We start from the raw sequence: 21141 nt of genomic DNA on the forward strand, positions 1-21141 counted from the left end.
TATTATATTCACTTTTGAATTTTTGGTGTGTAGTTGTTCTTTTAATTTACATTATTGTAGTTATTGTGTATATTGTTTTCTTGGTTCTTACTTCATTCTGCTTCAGTTCACATATATCTTACCATGCTTCCCTGAATTTATCACACATATTAATTCTTACAGCACAGTAATAGTCCATTACATTCATGTAACACAATTTGTTTAGCCATTCCTTAATCAATTGGCCTCTACTTTGTTTTCAATTCTCAACTATCACAAAAACTACTACAATAAATATTTTGGAGTATAGGGGATTTTCTTTTTGTCAATGGCTTCCTTGGGGTATAAATCAAGTAATGGTATCTCTAGTTCAAAGCATATGGACATTTTCATCAATCATTTGCATAATTCCAAATTGTTTTCCAGAGTGATTGTACAGCTCCACCAACTATTTATTAGTGTTCATATCATTCCACAACACTTCCATCAGGAACTATTGCCATTTTTTTTTTTTACATTTTTGCCAATTTGCAGGGTGTGAAGTGAAACCTCAGAGTTGTTTTGATTTTTTTTCTCTTCCTATTAATGATTTGGTTGTGAATTTTTTTTTCATGTTTTTGTGAATACTTGGCAATACTTCTTTTGAGAACTGCATGTTTATATCCATGGACTACCTATCTACCAGGGAATGACTATTAGTCATATTTGTGTGTATATGTTTCTTAATTGTTTATATATCTTAGATAGCAAACCCTTATCAGAGAAATTTGATACAAAGGTATTTTTATCATTCTTCCACTTCCCCTTTTATCCTACATGCATTAATTCTGTATTTAAAAGAAGCTTTTCAATTTAAAGTAATCCAAGTCATCTATTTTATCTTTTGTAATTGTTTCTGTCTCTTGTTTGGATAAGAATGAATTTCCCACCAATAGCCATGAGAGGTATATGACATATTTCTCTAATTGTTTTTTAGTATGATTTAAGGTCATGGGTCCATTTAGAATGTAACGTGGAATATGATCTTGTTGATCCCAAGCCTAGTTTCTGACAGATTGCTTTCCAGTTTTCCCAGCATTTTTTTTTCTTTATCAAATAGGGAGTTTCTACCTACTTATGTTTTCTGCTTTATCAAACACTGGGCTATTAAGTTCCATTATTTGTGCTTCTCCCTTGTCTATCTAGTCTGTTCCATTGATCTACCTCTCTAATTTTTTTAAACCAATACCAGATGATCTTGATGACTACTAATTTAAAATATAGTTTGAGGTCTGTAAGTACTATTCCCCCTTCATCCCTACTTCTTTTCATCATTTTCCTTGATATTCTAGGTCTTTTGTTTTTCGTATGAATTTTGTTACTATTTTATCAAGTTGTATAAAGTATCCCCTTGGTAATTTGGTTGGTATAGCATTAAAATTATACATTAATTTTGGCATTGTTGTCATTTTTTCATTCTATTGGCACAGCCTACCCACAAGCACTGAATATTACTCCAGCTATTTAAGTTGTTCTTTATTCCTTTAAGAAGCACTTTGTAATTGAATCTATTCAAGTCTTTTTTGTTCTTTGGTAAATTAATCCCCAGATATTTTATGTTTGGTAGTTATTTGGAATAGGATTTCCCTTTCTATTTTTGCTTCTTGGATTTTCTTACTACTATATAAAAATACTATTGCTTTTTGAGGGTTTCTTTTGTGAACTACAACTTTGCTGGTTATTAATTATCTCATTAGTATCTTTACTGATTCCCTAGGACTTTCTAAGTATTTCATCATGCCATCAGAAAATAGATATAGTTTTATTTCCTCTTTACCTTTCTTTATGCCATTAATTAATTTCTCTTTTCTTGTTGCTATTGCTAACATTTTCAGAACTATATCAAATAATAATAGAGAGAGTGGCCATCCTTGCTTTTCTCTTGTATTTATTGGGAAAGGTTCTAGTATATCCCTATTGTGTATGATGCTTGTTTTTGGCTTTAAATAAATGAATGCTTTTTATCATTTCATCAATCAAGATATATTTATTAAGCACCTATTATGTACCAGGCACTGTTCTAAGCTTTTTTTGTTAGTTTTTTTTAAAAAAAGGTCCCTCTATGCCTATATTTTGTAGAGTTTTTAGCATAAAGGATTGTTGTATTTTGTCAAAGTTTTTTTTCTGAATCTATTGAGATTATCATGTAGCTTTGAATGTTTGATTATTGAGAGGAATAATGTGTCCTCCTCAGCAGGCAGAATACATTATTCAAGTCCTGGGGGCGTCTTCCCCTCCATCTCCACCATTCCCTCCTTTTCCTGCTAAGTTAACACTTAACCAATAGAGGATGCTCCTCTCAGATAAGAACAAACAACATTATTGAAGCCCTAGAGGCTTATCACCCCTCCCCAAAATTTCCCTTCCTTTCCCTGCTGAGTTAGCAGAGGTTTTCTGAAGTTAGATAACAAAGAATCATAAAATCTCAGGGTGTGGTTGTCCCAGGAGGTGGGGGCAGCAGTGGCACCACATTGGGGGTGGGGGTCTACATGTTTAGAAGTGTTGTGAAGAATGTGAACCAGGATAGGGGAGGGACTTTGCATTAGATCTAGGATAAAAAGGGAAGTTTCCTGAGGCAAAGCACACACAACTTCTTTGGGGTGTGTGCCCTTTCTTGCAAGATCCTAATAAAATGGCCTTCCCTCTTTACACCAGACTGGGAGTCATGCCTTAGTTTACCTGTTTATAACAATTATGTTGATTGTTTTCCTAATATTGAATCAACCTTAAATTCAACATGACCATGATGAATAATTTCTTTGATAAACCACTGTAATCTGCTTGACAGAATTTTGTTTTAAAATTTTTATTAACTTTCATTAATGATATTGACCTATAGTTTTCCTTCTGTGTTTTGTTTTCTCCTGGTTCAGGTATTAGGACTATATTTATCTCATAAAAGGATTCTGGTAGAGTGCTTTCTCAATTTTTGAAAATCATTTGGGAAGTATGGGTACTACTTATTTTTTTTTAAGTTTAATAGAATTCTCCTGTTACTCCATCTAAATTGTTTTGTTTTTTCTCTAATAGCTCCTTTATAGCTAGATCTATTTCCTTGACTGAGATTGGGTTACTTTCTGATAGGGTGGGTATTTTCTGTTCTTCAAAATATTCCTCTATTTCCTTTGGGTTCTCAGTTTAGCATATAACCATGAGTAATATGTTCTGATTATTCTTTTTATTTCTTCTGGTTTTATTGTTATTCCAAATTCCTCATTTGCTATTTTATTGATTTTATTTTCTGCCCTCATCTTTTTAATCAGATTAATTAATGATTTATCAATTTTATTAGTCATATTTTATCATTTAGAGTTTTTCTAATTTATCTATTTTCCTTCTTATTTTTAATATCTTCTTTTTTGTACTTATTTTAGTTTTGCTTATTCATTGGCTTTCTAATTTTTAATGCATATTCAGTTCATTAGTTCTCTCTTTTCTATTTTGCTAATGTATGTTTTTAGGAATATTAATTTTTTCCCCTGAAGACTGCTTTAGTTACATATCAGATATTTTCATATATTGTTTTGATGTAGGAGGTAAAGAAGGGGTTAACAGACAAACCTGAGACCTGAGCTCTAATTTAGATCTGAGCTCCAAGAGGGGCTATAACTTACAGACCCCAGTTCTGATAGGGATTAATGGGTAACTTAAGACTTGGGCCCTCATCAAAGTCAGGGCCTAAATTCTTGTTAACTCGTACCTGGAGGTCTGGCTCCTATTAATTATCCCTATTAATCATCACTCATAACAAAAACATAAAGAGGCAGGTCATAGGGACCTTAACTACAACAAAAACATAAAGAGACAGGTTATAGAAATCCTAATTGATAAATGTTAATACCCAGAAACTAGGCCTGAGAATGAAAAACACAGGGACATTCTAAGACCTTGGCAAGTTGAGGTAACATGCGCAGAAAAAGCCAAATTTGTCCCCATTTCACCCTATGATGTGTAAACCCCCAAAACACGCCTCCTTGGAAAAAGGTACCCACCTGGGGGTTGGCTTTAGCCCCCAGGAACTCCAAATTAGGATAAGCCCTCCCCTGTACCTCACTAAGGTGGAGATTATTATGATGAGACTGATAATCAAGTTATCCGTACTATAAATATAATTGTCTTCTCTTTCCCTATTTGAGAGACACCTCCATGGTGCTCTTCCTGTGGTCACTCACAGTATTGCAATAAAACTTAGGAAACTGAGTCACTGAGTCTTGTAATTCTTTGGTACACCTCATGATCAATCTAATCAATTAAACCCATCCCACATCAGTTTCAATTATTATCATTTTCTTTTACATAGTTATTGTTTCCATGATTTATTCACTGGTCAAACCTAAATAACTCTGGCCCTCATTGATTGGCCAACAATAAATCTCAGCCCAGGACTCCTTTGGTTTTTTTGTTTGTTTGTTTGGGGTTTTTGGGGTTTAGGGGGGGTTTTTGCCATTGTTTGGTTTCTTGATGGCTCAGGGTGGGCCTAAATAGCAATTACCTCTATTCTTACCTAGCCTTTATCACTGACTGGGCATTGCACTACATCCCACTACATCCAGGGACCATCTCCAATTGCCTTGATAGTATATCTTGCCACTGGACCTAGATGGTTCTGGAGGAGAGAATGAGGCTGGTGATTTTGCATAGCCTTTCTTCACTTAAATCCAATTCATTGCAAGTCATGAAATTTGTCATAGTCCTCTTCAAGAATGAAGGACAGGGGGGCAGCTAGGTGGCGCATGGATAGAGCACCAACCCTGGATTCAGGAGGACCTGAGTTCAAATCCAGCCTCAGACACTTAACACTTACTAGCTGTGTGACCCTGGGCAAGTCACTTAACCCCAATTGACTCACCAAAAAAAAGAAAAAAACAAATGAATGAAGGACAAACAACAACAACAACCATTTAAGTCTATATCTTTTGTATTAGGTCCCTGAACCAATGACTGTTTTGATTGCATTGAAGTCTATAAAGGATCTATTAACTATTTCTCCCTTTTCACATATGTTTGCAATATCTTTGTGATCTTTGTGCCCTAGTACATTTTATAAAAGTACCATATGGTACTCAGAAATATGTATATTCTTTTGCAGTCCCATTTAGAAGATACCATAAGTCTTTTTTTGTTTGTTTGGGATTTTTTTTGGCAGGGCAATGAGGGTTAAGTGACTTGCCCAGGGTCACACAGCTAGTATCAAGTTTCTGAGGCCAGATTTGAACTCAGGTCCTCCTGAATCTAGGGCCGGTGCTTTATTCACTGAACCACCTAGCTGCCCCCACCATAAGCCTTCTAACTCTAGTTTCTTTAGCATTCTGCTCATTTCCAATTTTTCCTTTTTTGTTTATCTTACTGTTAGACATATTCAAAACTGAAAGAGGGATATTGAAGTCTCCTGTCACTGTTGTGTTCCTGCCTATGTCTTCTTATTGCTCAGATAATGATTCTTTTGTGAATTTAGATGCTAAGGCATTTGGAGCACATAAGTTTATTATTGATATTGCCTCATTGTCTATGTCCTTTCAGCATAATGTAGTTTCCTTGTTTATCACTTTTAATTCTTTGAATCTTTGCTTTTGCTTTATCAATAGCATGATTACAACTCCTCCTTTTTTGGATTCACTTGATGAACAGTAAAAAAAATTTACATCTCTTCAGTTTTATTTTGGGTATATCTTTGTTTTTTAAATGTGTTTCTTATAAGCAATAATTGAAGGATTTTGTTTTCTTATCCATTCTGTAACTCTTTCACTTTGTGGGACTATTTAATCCATTCATATTTGTTTGTTTGTTTGTTTTTTTGGTGAGGCAATTGGGGTTAAGTGACTTGCCCAGGGTCACACAGCTCAGGTCCTCCTGATTCCAGGGCCAGTGCTCTATCCACTGCACCACCTAGCTACCCAAGCCATTCATATTTAAAGTTATAAGAATTAGGTTTATATTTTCCTCCATTTGTCTCTAATATTGGAGTTTTTTAAAGTTATTATTTTTCCCTATTCTGCTGTAAACACAGTACTATTTTCCTTCAGTTACTTTAACTTAATCTATTTAAAGGTAGCCCTATTTCTACTGGCTCTCTTCCCTTCATCCCTGATTCCTCCCTCTTGTTAAGTATCCCTTTCCTTTGGGGATTTCACTTATTAGTTCATTCTCTCCTACTTTGATCTGGTTATATAATTCTTCCTCTATTTTTTTCTCTTAAGTTGGGTAGATTTGCTCTTCCTCTCTTCCCCTTTAATATTTTTTAGTTCATTATTTTTTCAAATTTCTTTTTTTTACCCCTTTCCAAAAATTTTTTCTCTCACTCTCTTCATTACACAATCTCTCTTTCTGTCTATTCTAGACTCTCATTCTCTGGTTTGTGACCCCTATAATTATCTTGTAAAGTTGCTACCTATAAGGTGGCTAAAATTCTAGCTAAACTGTCTAAAAATCTAATGAGTGATTGCCATAAATTATAAGCTTTAGCAAGAGTTTAGACTATTAAGTATTTATTAAGGAGCATAAGAATTTAGTGAGGAGAAAGAGGCCAAGATGCCTTCATCTATCTAAGGGAGCCAGCATCTCAGCTCCACTCTACACAAGGTCCCGACAAAAGAACGATCTCCTCACTCCTCCCTCCTCCTAGAAACCTCCTCTCCAACAGGAAACAGGGCCGTACACACACACACAGCTCCAAGCTAATTGGCTGGTAGCTCTGATTGACAAGTCCCACATGTGGTTCTATAGATGTAACTTCCGGACGCTAAAGTCACATGGTTTCTAAATCACCTGCTTTCTCCTCATGGTGAAGTTTCCCTACAGGGGTACCATTCCAATTCTTACAATCTAGTTTCTCTCTGTTCTTTGTATTCCTCATGCAATCAAAATTTCCAAGGTATGAATTCTAGGCTCTTCCCACTATGTAGTTTCTGCCACTGCTTTATAGAGCTTATACAACATTCTCAGAACAATGCAATTGTACAGGTCTCAGAGAAGACGATGCCCCATGGTAGGACCCCCATCACCAACTCCCCTGATTATGCAGCCCACCACCTATCGCCACCCTCCAGCAGATAGCTTTTTTCCCCACTTGCCTCAAAATCTCTTCCTTGCATCCATGTCTTCCCATTCCCCCAATGCCAATTGCCCCTAGGAGTTCCAACTGAATGATCTTTCAAGTACCAAATCCCCCAACCACACTCCTCCAATCCCAAACCACACTCAACCTTTCACAAAAGATCTTTCCTTCCCTCATAGAAGTATTCATCAGTGGAACCCTTTCCCAACACCAAAGCAATGTCTCCATCCTTTCCCTCCCCTTTTAAAGCTTTTCCCCCTATTCTTCACCTACTTTCCTGAAGGTTCTTCTCTTTCTGAGACCATGGGGGTCATGGTATCTTCAGTTTTAGCCCACAATTTGAACTAGAAACACTACATTCCTCTCTGTTCCCCTGCTCCCTTACTCTGTTTTCATGTATCCTCCCATTTTATAATATAGTCCCACAAAAAATATTGATTCATCTGTAAGCAGATGAATTGCCAATTCTGTCCATAATGTCTGGGCCTCTTCACCATTTCCTCCATTGGAGTTCTGTCTTTACCCCTATCTCCTTGTGTACATTTATTTTTTTAATTCAATTTTGTTTTATTTTCAGTTCCAAATTCTCTCCCTTCTTCCTCTCTTCCCCCCACCTATTGAAGAGGCAAGAAAAATAAAATCCATAACAATTATTTATAAACATGAAAAATAAATTTCCACATTAGCTATATTCTGAGAAGAAAAAGAAATAAAATATGACTAAATCTGCTCTCCAAGTCCACTTGATGCAGATATCATGTTTCATCATGAATTCTTTGGAATTATCATTGGTCACTGTGTTGATTTGAGTTACTAAGTCTTTATATATATATATACATATATATATATGTATATATATATATAATACTTTATAATGTTGCTGTTACTATATAAGTTGTTCTGGTTCTACTCTTAATTTCTCATCAGTTCATACAAGTCTTCTCAGGTTTTACTGAAACCATCCCTTTCATCATTTCTTACAGCACAATAGTATTCTGTTACATTCATATACCACAACTTGTTCAGCCATTCCCCAATTGATGGACATCCCCTCAATTTCCAAATCTTTGCTACCACAAAAAGAGCTGCTAAAAATATTTTTGTACATATGGACCCTTTTTCTTTCTTTTATCTCTTCGGGAAATAGACCTAATAATTATATTGCTCAGTAAAAGGGTATATACAGTTTAATAGCCTTTTGAGTAAAGTTCTAAATTGCTTTCCAGAATGGCTAGCTTAGTTCACAGTCCTACCAACAGTGCATTAGTGTTATCTTTTCCCACATTCCCTCCAGCAAAGAAAAACTTTTTTGTCATTTTTGCCAATCTGACAGATGTGAAGTGGTACCTCAGAGTTATTTTAATTCGCATTTCTCTAGTTATTAGTGATATAGAGCATCTTTTTCTTTTAGCCATTGATAGCTTTGATTTCTTCCTCAGAAAACTGACTATTCATATCCTTTGACCATTTATCAATTGGGGAATCTGTCTGTACATTTAGAAAGAAGTTTCTTACTGATGTCACTCTGTTGCTGTTCCTTTCTTTGGCTGCTGTATTTATTTAGCCCTCCTGAGTTTCTGTTGTCTGGAGTTTTTGAGAGGTTAATAATCTCTTTGGTTCTTATTTTCTTTCCAAGGATGTTTTGAACTCTTCTTTATTGTCCAGTGTACATCTTCTGTTCCATGTGATTAAGCTCAAATTTGCAGGATAGGTGACCCTTGGCTACATCCTAAAATCCATTGCTCTTTAGAATACATCATTCCATTGCCTCCTTTTTCTGCTGTGTGTAAAATAGTCTTGAGTTATTTGGATATCCTTTCCTTTGCAATGGGAAATCTCCTAATGGCTTGTAGAATTTGTCTCTGAATTAAATTGTTGAATTTAACCACTATATTTTATATGTTAGAGTTTGCATCTTTGGGTTTTTTCCTGGAGGCAATCTGAATTCTTTCAGTTGGAATTTCATTTTTTATGTTTAGAAGTTCTGCCACTTCTATTATTTCCTTCATTTGAGGTGTTAAGATTTTTTGTCCTGTCATGTTCTTTTAGAAGACTTAGGATACTTAGATCATCCTTACACATCCTGTCTTCAAAATCAATATGTTTTGCTTAGATATTGAGCATATTTTCTTTTAGTGGTATTGATTTTTGCTTCTCTGATTCTAGATTGTTCTTCATTTTTATATATTTGTACTCCTAATTTATTGTTCCCTTTTTTGTTTCCTTGATTAGACTTCTCATTTGCAGATTCTGGTTTTTCTATTTTGTCCATTAGTTTTGCTGTGCAGGCCACAAATTCTGTTCTCATATTCCTCATTTCTCTTTTGAACCACTCAGAAACATCATTTTATAATTCCATCATCTCCTCACATTCTATTCCTCTGTTTCATCAAGTATTATATCATTTTCCTTTGTTTTGTAGTATTTATTCATAGATGCCTGAATTTGTTTACTAGTTTGGATTCCAAATGTTCCTCTGTTTCATCTGTTGATTTAATTACTTATGTGCAAGGTCTTTGAGTTTTCTTTCTCCTGAGATCTTTGCTAATTTTAGTCTTTTTCTCTCCCTACCTGATATTTTCCACTCACTCCCTTCTGATGTCATTTTCTTTGGGGGATGGATATCAAAGCATCTCAACCTCCTCCCATGCTGGGTAATTCATGCTTTACCAGCCTAAGTCTCTGCCCAATTGGCTTTTGGGTAGATAGAACTGTTCCCATCTGGATGCTGAGTTCTTTCCTTTGGGCTTAATGGAGTGCTGCATAGCCACCCCCACCCTGCCATTCCCTTATATACATAGCGTCTTATCCTGGTGTCCCGTCTGGATTCTTCTGTTCCTCAGCACTAGCAATTCAGAGTTTTCTGTCCTTGATCTACAGGGTTGATTTCTGTAATTTGGGTCTCCAAGGCTCTGGAAGGAGTGGGAAGTGAGGCATGGTGTTGAGCTCTATTTCATACCCAGATATTCCGCCCCTCTCCCTCTGTCCTTCTGCTCTCCCACAGAGATCTTTCGTATAACAACCTACTAGCCACTGTGGCACTGTCTGTCCTGGCCTCAACAAGCTTCTGTTCTTAAAGGGCTTCCATAGTGTTGATGGCCTGTCATGGCCCTAGCAAGCTTCCATCCCTTGAATGCTTGTAGTTGTTTTTGATGAAGTGTTTTGTTTTGTTTTGTTTTTGTTTTGCGGGGCAATGGGGGTTAAGTGACTTGCCCAGGGTCACACAGCCAGTAAGTGTCAAGTGTCTGAGGCCGGATTTGAACTCAGGAACTCCTGAATCCAGGGCCGGTGCTTTATCCACTGTGCCACCTAGCCACCCCTTGTAGTTGTTTTTGTTTGTCCTTTGGCTTTTAAAAAAGAGCAATGACACCACAGGGTGATATCTTCACTTGTCCATGAATTGGATTTAAGTTAGGCAGAGTTGCACAAAGTAATCAGTCTCACTCTCTCTTCCTGAGTTATAGAAGTCCAGTGGCAAGACAAAAGTCAGGACAACTGGCAATGTTGTGCTATGCAGTGAATGACCTTGGCATCTTTGATGTCTGACCAAGCAGTTCACATTGCCTGCTTCATCTGCCTTCATGTCCATTGGAACAAATTGTTCTCATCTGCCCAATCCTTTGGGGAAAATCTTCACATTCTTGGGGTTGACATCTCCTTAACTCACTAACAAGTTTGAGGCCTGTTGATTATCCTCAACCTGGCTTAGCCCATTTGCTGAGATAGTTTACTGGGGTGTGGCTGCTATACATGAGAGTTGGGTGAATCAGGTGGACACCAAAGGTGGGATGAGCAGCCCTGAAAAGAAAGATAGGAGACCAGGATATGGGTTGGGTTTGTCGGAAGCCTATGTGTTGAGTCTTTGGGTCTACTAGTGTAGTTTCACTACCAGTAGCATAGAAGGTAGAAGGGACAGGTGCTAAATAAGCACAAAATAGGCATTAGTTCATGGATTGTTTTTTTGTCTGATTGGTTGTTTTTTAGCATTTCTGTGAACTCTGGGTGTCCTAAACCATAGAGACAAATAAAGTTGCTTTATCTTTTGTGTATAATTTCTGTTTGAGAGATTTGAGAGATTGTAAGGACCAAAGAAAATGTCTTATCCTCCATTTTTTTGTTCATGTGACTCAGATTCAACTCTGGTAATTTTCATCGGCTGACCCCCATGACTAGAATGCTGTTTCTTCTTATCTCTGCCTCTTGGCTTCTGTGGCTTACTTCAAACTCCAGTTAAAACTCATCTTCCAAAGCAAGTCTGTCTAAATCCCTCTTAATTCTAGTGCCTCCCTTCTGGTGATTATCTTTATTTTATCCTATCTGTATCTTATTTGTACATAGTTGTTTGCATGTTGTTTCCCCCATTAGACTGTAAGATCAGGGACTGTCTTTTGTCTTTCTTTAGATCCCTATTGCTTAAGACAGTCACTGGGCATATAATAGTCACTGAATCAATGCTTCTTCTTGTTGTTAATCTTCATCTGGTTCTTTTGTGCTTATCACACTGATAGTCAAGAAGTAATTATGCTGGATGGATTGAAAGATCTTTTCTAGCTCTAATATTCTATCATCTTATGATTTCTTGATCATAATTCAGCATATATTCAGCCTTATTTGTCTGAATGAGGTCAAGATTTCAGTCAAATTTTGTGAGCAATAATTAACATTTATATAGAGCTTTGGGTAGATTATCTCATTTGAGCCTCATAACAATCTTGTGAGGTGGGTGCTATTATTCCCATTTTACAGATGAGCAAACTCAAGCTCAAAGAGGTTGGGACTTACATCACACAGTAATTTGCTGAGGTAGGAAACAACCTTAGAGTTGTTTTTAATTTCTCTTCTCTAATTATTAGCTATTTAGCATTTTTCTTTTCATATGGCTATTCTAACAGCTTAGATTTTATCCTTTGAAAATTGCCTGGGGCAGCTAGATGGGGCAGTGGATAGAGCACCAGCCCTGGAGTCAGGAGTACCTGAGTTCAAATCTGGCCTCAGACACTTAACACTTACTAGCTGTGTGACCCTGGGCAAGTCACTTAACCCCCATTGCCTCACTAAAAAAAAATTGCCTGTTCATATTCTTTGACAATTTATCAGTCAATGATTTATAATGACTTATAAATTTGAATCAGTTACTTAAATATCTTGCCAATGAGGTATTTATCAGATAAACTTGCAAAGATTTGTTTTTCCAGTTGGGCATTTCCCATTTAATCTTAGCTACATTGGACTTATTTATACAAAGACTTTTTTTTCTTTTCTATCATAAAAGTATTTTATTATTTTTCCAGTTATATGTAAAGATAGTTTTCAACATTTGTTTTAATAAGATTTTTAGTTCCAAGTTTTTCTCCCTCCCTCCCTTCCCTCCCCCCTTCCCAAGACAGAAAGCAATCTGATATAGGTTATATATGTACACTCACATTAAACATATTTCTGTATTATTCATATTGTGAAAGAAGAATAAGAACATGAGGGAAAACCCTCAAAAGGGGGGGAAAAACAGCCAAAAAGTAAAAAGAGTATGGTTCAATCTGCATTCAGAATCCACAGTTCTTTTTTCTGAATGTGGAGAACATTTTCCATCATGAGTCCTTTGGAACTATCTTGGACCACTGTATTGCTGAGAAGAGTCAAGTCTATCACAGTTGAACATCACACAATGTTGCTGTTACTGTGTACAATGTTCTCCTGGTTCTGCTCACTTCATTCACCATCAGTCCACTTAAATCTTTCCAGGTTTTCTGAAATCTGCCTACTCATTATTTCTTTTTTTTCTTTTCTTTTCTTTTTTTTTTTGCACGGCAATGGGGGTTAAGTGACTTTCCCAGGGTCACACAGCTAGTAAGTGTCAAGTGTTAGAGGCTGGATTTGAACTCAGGTACTCCTGAATCCAGAGCTGGTGCTTTATCCACTGCACCACCTAGCTGTTCCCTACTCATTATTTCTTACAGCACAATAGTATTCCATTACATTTATATACCACAACTTGTTCAGCCATTCCCCAGTTGATGGGCATCCCCTCAATTTCTAATTCTTTGCCACCACAAAGAGAGCTGCTATGAACATTTTATACAAGGATTTTTCTAAGATTTTATGTAATCAAAATTGTTCATTTTATCTTCTCTGATCCTCTTTGACTCTCATCTATTTAGGTGATACAGTGGATAGAGTGCAGGTCTTGGAGTCAGGAAGACCTGGGTTCAAATCTTGCCTCAAATACTTACTATCCTGGACAAATCAGACTCCATTTCCCCATCTGTAAAATGGAATTAATTATGATATCCACTGCATAAGGTTGTTCTTAGGATCAACTAAGATAACATATGTATAGTCCTTTGCTAACTTTAAAATGTTAAATAAATGCTATCATTATTTTTATTAACTTTTTGAGGGAAATAAGTTATAGAAAATGTTTCTACAGGGAGAAATCATGTAGATAAATTATATGTAGGCCAGGTAAACCAGAGGTGTCAAACTTTCTGTCCATGGGCCACAACAGGCCAGTGCCATCCCAAGTGCAATGAACCAGAGTAAAATGTAACTGGGAAATGTTTAACCAAATAAATGAAAATATAATAAAACATAAATAATATTAATTTGTGGTTTTTCTAAGCCAATATGTGGCCCACAAGGATCCATTTCTATTTGAGTTCCACTACTGATATAAACCAGGATGTCCCATATTCAGGTGGCTACTGACTGTTAGGGACTGGGGGAAGCAGTCAGTATATGCCTACAGATGTTGGAGCTCTCATCTACCATTCCTGTGCTATGAAAACTCATTTCCAGGGGCAGCTAGGTGGCACAGTGATAGAGCACTGGCCCTGGATTCAGGAGAACCTGAGTTCAAATCCAGCCTCAGACACTTGACACTTACCAGTTGTATGACCCTGGGCAAGTCACTTAACCCCAATTGCCTCACCAAAAAACAAAAACAAAAACAAAAAACCTCATTTACAAAAAGACAGTAAAGACCAAAGAAGAACAACAAAGCCAGGGCTGTTTTTTTGGTACCAATTTGCTTATTCAAGAGACAGGGTGTCTTTGGAGCTAGGCTTTTGAGAGCAGAGGAACTCTGGGAATTGTGCAAGCCTAAATGTTGTTAGAGAAAAGTGATACATGATCAGAACGCTTTCTACTCAGTGTTATTTCTTTTCTTTGTTAGAAGGCTACACATATCCACTCTCACACCTGAAAAAAGATATCATGCCTTAGGGGAAGAGCAGCATGCTGCAGTGGAATCAGCAAAAGATTTCTTCTCATCAAGAGATCTGGTTCTATGACTGAATCTGTGTGACCATAGGCAAGACATTTCATCTTTTCATGCCTCGGTTTGCTCGTTTTTTTAAAATAAGGGAATTGTACTAGATAATCTCTCATATCCCTTCCAGCTCTAAATCGAATGAAAACAAATGCACTGATCCTTTTGAAGATTTTGCATCTTTGCATTCAGAGGATCCAGGGTATCCCAAAAGTCTTAATGTGGTTTTGAACTATTAAAGCTTAATAGTTCCAGTTCTGTATAATTGATGCCACAGGGGCTTCTGATAGAGTCCAAAAACAGAATCTTATTAGTTGTTGACCACACCCATCTTTGCTCTCATATTTATTCTGTTTCTTCCCACCTCCTGCCCCACTTACCCAAAAAGGGCAGAAGTCTGGATGCTCCCAGTATGATAAAAGGAGAGGGTAACAATGTAGAAATATTCATGCTTAGGGATTTTACTAGGTCCTTTTCTGAAAAGCATTCATTTAACCAGACAGCTCAGCTAATAGGCTATAAGCTCCTTGATGCCTGACACAGAGAGCAGGAGTTTAACAAATATTTGGTGAATTGTTGAAAGGGGAGCTGAAGGCCATGTAGTCTAACCCCCTCGATTTATAGATGAGGTAAATCAAAGCCCAGAAAACTTGTCATTTGCCCAACATCACTCGAGTAGTAAGTGCCAACATCCAGCACTCTTCATACTACGTCACTATGCCTCCCCTTGACTTAACTGCCACTTGACATTACCTAAATACCAACAGAGCTCTGTCACAACAAATGGGAACCATTGTGATTAATATCTTCATCATGATAATCATCATCGTTATCATCATTTTGAGCTTTTCACATGGTGTCTGCAAACACTGGTACTGTGGGGTTCTGCAAACCAAGGGCATTGATATCGTCTAGCTGAGGCCCATTTCACTCAAGACTATGCTAAACTCACAGATCCAAAGAATTTTTGAGATGAATTAGGAACTGACTACTTAAGCTACTCAGAAAGAGCAAACTTGCCCAAATGCCTCTGGGTCTCACCTTCCTAGTATCTTTAAAATGGTGGGAATGGACCAGTCGGCAGAAGGAGTCAACCAGACAATAGTGTGATACAATGGAAAGGGCATTGGGTTTGGAGTCAGAAGACCAGGTTCCAAATTCTCTCTCTGACACTACTTGTATAATCTTAGGCAAGCCAGTTAACTTCTCTGGGTGTCAGCTTCATCATCTCTAAGATGAACAAGTTAGACAAGAATGATTTCTAAGGTCCTTTCCAGCCCTAATCTATAAGCCTGTGACTCAGCAATTCATTTCCATAAGACATAGGTGTGTCCGTAGAGCCTCACAGTTTAGTTCAGCTCCTTATTTATCTCCAAGGCTTCCTGCTCAGGTCTTCTCAGCTCAGCTAATTACTAGAGGCTTTTAGGGTTACTCTTCAGTGCCACCCTGAGACCAAAATTGGTCCTTTCAATTTGCAATTAGTGGCTTGTCCCTCCCCCTCCAGGATTATAGAACTCAGCATCTGTCATCATTTACTACTTGTATGATTGTACACAACTCATCTTCCTGGGCCTCATTTCCCTGAGCCTCATTTCCTCTCTGTGAAATAAGAAAACTGGAATAAAGAATCTTGAAGGACCCTATCAACAATATGATCTTATACTATATTAAGATTAAGAACCTTATCATATTATCATATTAAGAACCTATATCAGGGGTAGCTAGGTGGCACAGTGGATAAAGCACCGGCCCTGTATTCAGGAGGAACTGAGTTCAAATGTGGCCTCAGACACTTTACACTAGCTGTGTGACCCTGGGCAAGTCACTTAACCCTCATTGTCCCACAAAAAAAAACAAAAGATACCACTCTTATAGAAGTCTAGACAGCATGCTGGGGTTGAAATCAATCTAAGCTCCCAATCCACCTCTGACATGTACTACTTATGCCACTTAACCTCTATCTACTTCAGGCAGCTCTATCATATCTATCTTCTACTAAGTTACAGGTAGGTAAGATGATAGATCCTTGCCATTTTTTGTTTTGTTTTATAATAATAATTTTATAATTTATAATATATAGTTTTATAAGTTTTATATGTTGTTTTATAATAACAGGAATTATTCCATTTAGGGAACTTCTAATATGGAAATGCCTTTCACCTATGCAGGTCAGTACCTGATCAATAAGTTAGAGTCTTACTAGAGAGTCATCTGGAATACTCAGAGGTGAAGTGCCTTTCTCAGGATCACACAGACAATATGCACCAGGGGTGAGACTTGAACTTAGGTCTTCACTACTTAATGCTGTTCATTGTCTGGTATAGCGGAAAGCTCACTGACTCTGGAGTTAGATGGGAGTTCAAATCTCACCCCTGACACTTCAGGTGAGGCCTTGAGAAAAGTCATTTAACCTCCAGGGGCAGGATTCCCATTTGGACTTCTTTGATTTCTCCACCAGTGCACCCATGGGAGGTCCTTTTTCCCCTTCTTTTCAACTTTCTTTGGGTGTTGCCTTCCCCATTATACTGTAAGTTCCTTAAGGGAAAGGACTCTCTTTTGTATTCGTGTCACTAGTACTTAGCACAGCACCTGGAATATAGTAGGTGCTTAATAAATGTTTGTTGTATTATTATTGTTTCCTAGGGAAGCTAGTGAAGAGACACTGAAGCAAATAAAAGTGTCCCTCCCGCAAGTTGTTCTTTTGTTATTTTTGGTTTTTGCTGAGTTAACAGTCATTGAGTGAGTCAGTAGGGTACATACGGTCAAGGTATTGGAGCCACACCTCTTACCTTTCCAGTCTTTATTTTACTAGAGGAGTAAAAGGAGGGAAGAGCAAAGCACCAAGAAATATGGCCCCAACCCAGCCCCAAGCTTTGAAAGTAGGCAGGGAGATGTGGGCCCTGGCTCTGCTTTATTCCTGTTACCTAGTTGCTGGTAGGCTATAAGCTCCCTGAGGGCAGGAGCTTGGTCATCTCTCATCTTTGGACTTCCAGTGCCTAGCTCAGTGCCTGGCACATAGTAAGAGTTTTGACAGATGTTGGCTGAATTGTTGAAATTAGACCTAGATGGGGTGGTTACTAGGAACCACCTAACCCTCTCTCTCCATGAAGAGCTCAGGATGCCAAATCCAAGAAGAAGGTTTTGCTTTTCTGGGCTGTCCAGACAGAGCCTATGTGTCCTGGTCTTCTGCCCAAGCTCTTCTACATTAGTGCTTTTAAAAGATCCAAGTTTTCTTTTTCATTTGAAATGAGGTTGGTCTTTTCCATCTTTCTTCTTAGAACTCTCTCCTTTAAGAATCCTGAAGATTGTCACTCCATAAGTCTCAAAATGGATTGGCCTTGAAGAGTCCCATAAGGGTAGACTGGCAAAGGCCAGAACTCTCTCCCCTCTGGACAACTCGCCCCTTAACCTCACTCAGGTCAGGGCAGGACATTCATCTCCACCAATAAGGAGAGAATCTTTTATCTTTGTCGGGGGGGGAAGGAGGGGTGGCAGGGCCATGAATGTTAAGTGACTTGCCCAGGTTCACACAGCTAGTAAGTATCAAGTGTCTGAGGTCAGATTTGAACTTAGGTCCTCCTAAATCCAGGGCAGGTGCTTTACCCACTGTAACACCTAGCTTCCCCCTAGAAAGAATCTTTTATCAGTGGAACTTTGGGATAGGGATTACATCTTCCCCGGATAGAGTAGGGGGTGGAAGGTGGGGTGAATGGAAAAGAGTAGCCAAAAAAAGAAAGAAAGAGGGTCACTGAAACTTTTCCCCCTAAAGACACAAGGGGAAAAAGCCAAAAAAACTTACAAACAGGATAGTTTTTAAAGATACACGTTGAACTGATTATTTATTTAAAAAGAAAAACAAGCTATGTAGAGACCTTCAGTTTCATATACAATTCTCCTTTTCTATTTTATAGTACATATGCAAATGCCCACATTTTGTTTGTTTGTTTGTAAAGTTCAGAATGAGAAAAAAAAATTTTTTTAAAGAAAAGGCTCCAAGACCCAGAGGGATATAGGCAGATGACAGCCCAACAAACTTCCCACAGCCAACTTGGTCTGCCTGATGTGGGCTGGAATTTGGGGTCAAATTGATTGTGAGTCGTCCCAAAAGAATTAAAAGACTCAGTGACTCAGTTTCCCAAGTTTTATTGCAATACTGTAGGTGACCACAGGGAAAGAACCAGAATATTGGAAAGGTATCTCTCAAATAGTGAAAGAAAAGACAGTTATATTTATAGTATGGATAAATTGATTATCAGTCTCATTATAAGAATGGCCTCTTAAGATCCTTAGTGTTCTTTTTATTTTTTTTTTAAACTGTAATGAGACTGATAACTGAGTACAAATTATTGCGGTAGGCCTGAGCTTACGAAGTATACAAAGAGCTATAATTCAGAAAGCATATATTAAGTGCCTACTATGTGCCAGGTCCAATACCCGGCATAAAGGGCACAAATGCCAAAAAAGAAAGAAAAGGAAAGAAAGAAAAAAAAAGAAACAGTTTCTACTTTCACAAGCTTGAATTCTATTAGATAGGCTTACATCCTCTAATATTGTTGTATTTACTACTTGCCTGTATTAACGTGGGAGGTATACAAATATAAGTAATATCTCCATTTTACAGATAAGGAAACCAAAGCTTAGAGATACTAATAATAATAGTTTGCATTTTTATTTGGCATTTTAAGAGTTCCCAAGTGTTTTCTAATTTGATCCTCACAAAAGCCCTGAAAGTAGGTATTATTATTATTATTATTATCCTAAATTTTACAGATTAGGAAAATGAGGCTTACAGAGGTTAAATGATTAACTCATGATCACATGACTAGTAAATGCCTGGACCTGAATTATCTTATTTTATTTTAATTTGTTTATTTTCTTAAAGCACAGAGACTATTTTATTCTTTTTGTTTCAGTTCTTTATTCTCTCCCTTCCCCTGTCCCATACCCAAACCAATGAGGAGGCAAAAAATAAAATCTATTATAAATATGTATAGTCCTGCAAAATACATTTCTATATTAGCTGGGGATTTTTGTTTGTTTGTTTTTTTGGTGAGGGATTGGGAGTTAAGTGACTTGCCCAGGGTCACACAGCCAGTAAGTGTTTAAGTGTCTGAGGCCGGATTTGAGCTCAGGTACTCCTGAATCCAGAGCCGGTGCTCTATCTACTGCGCCACCTAGCTGCCCCTAGCTATGTCTTTTAAACCTAGGTTTAAAAAAGAAAGAAAGAAAGAGGGGCAGCTAGATAGTGCAATGGATAAAGCACCAGTCCTGGATTCAGGAAGACCTGAGTTCAAATCTGGCCTCAGACACTTGACACCTACTAGCTGTGTGACCCTGTACGAGTCACTTAACCCTCATTGAGAAAGAAAGAAAAAATATCCTACAATCTTCACTCTGACTCCATCATTCTTTATCTTGAAGTACATAGTATGTTTTATCATGAGTCCTTTGAAATTGTGATGAGTCATTATGTTGATCAGAGTCACTCAATCTTTTAGAACTCATTATCTTAATATTGCTCTCCTGGTTCTACTCTCTTTGTTTCATATCAGTCCATACAAGTCTCAGTTTTTACTGAAACTATCCTTCTCATCATTTCTTATGGGACCATAGTATTCCATCATATTTGTATACCACAATTTGTTCAGCTATTTCCACAACTGACTGGGGCATCCCCTCACTTTTCAATTTTTTGCCACCACTACCATCACCACCACCACAATGAAAGGAGTTGTTAAAAATATTTTGCCGGAGTGAGCTCTCAAACTCACACGATCGCTCCAAAAATATTTTTGCCCTTGTTAATCCTTTTCCTTTCTTTGATTTCCCTGTGATATAACCCTAGTAGCAGTATAGCTGGGTCAAAGGGTATGCACAGTTTAATAGCCTTTTGGGCAAAGTTCCAAAGTGTTTCTAGAATGGTTGGATTAGTTCACAGCTCTACCAACAGTGTATTAGTGTGGTTTTTTTTTCTACATCTCCTCCAGTATTTGTCACTTTCCTTTTTTGTCATCTTAGCCAATCTGATAAGTATGAGGTGGTACCTCAGAGTTGTTTTATTTTGAATTTTTCCAATTTTAGTTATTTAGAGCACTTTTCACATAGCTGATGATAGCTTTGATTCCTCTGAAAATTGACTATTCATACATATCCTTTGACCATTTATCAATCAGAGAATAGTTCTTATTCTTATAAATTTGGCTCATTTCTCTATGTATTTTTGCTGCAAAGATCCCCTTCCCCTCCCCCCACCCAGTTTTCTGCTATTCTTTTAATTTTAGCTCTTTTGGTTGTGGAAATGCAAAAAATTTTTAATCTTAAGTAATGAAAATCAACCATTTTATCCCATGAACCAATATTAGGTCCTTACTCCAAGGACCTAAAGAAAGAGGAATGGAACCCATTTGTTGAAAACATTTATAGCAACTCTGTTTGCAAAGACAAAGAATTGAAAACTGAGGGGAATGATCAAACAAGTTATTGTAAATGAACATGATGGAATTGTGCTGTAACAAATGATGAAAGGGATGGTTTCAATCTGAGAAAACTGTGAACCTATTTAGAGTGAACAAAACCAGGGAAGCAATTTATACCATAACCCTATTTATAAAGATAACAACTTTGAAAGGCTTTAGAATTCTGATTAACGCAATAAAGAACCAAATTCCAAAGGATTCATGATGAAAAACACTGACAGAAGGGTGGTATACTCAGCGTGCAGATTTTGGACATTGGCCAATGGAGGGAAGTTTTGTTTGACAATACATATTTGTAAAAGGGATTTTTGTTTTTATTTTCTTTCTTA

This window comes from Dromiciops gliroides, chromosome 4, assembly GCF_019393635.1.
Source record: "Dromiciops gliroides isolate mDroGli1 chromosome 4, mDroGli1.pri, whole genome shotgun sequence".
In the NCBI taxonomy this organism is placed as follows: domain Eukaryota; kingdom Metazoa; phylum Chordata; class Mammalia; order Microbiotheria; family Microbiotheriidae; genus Dromiciops; species Dromiciops gliroides.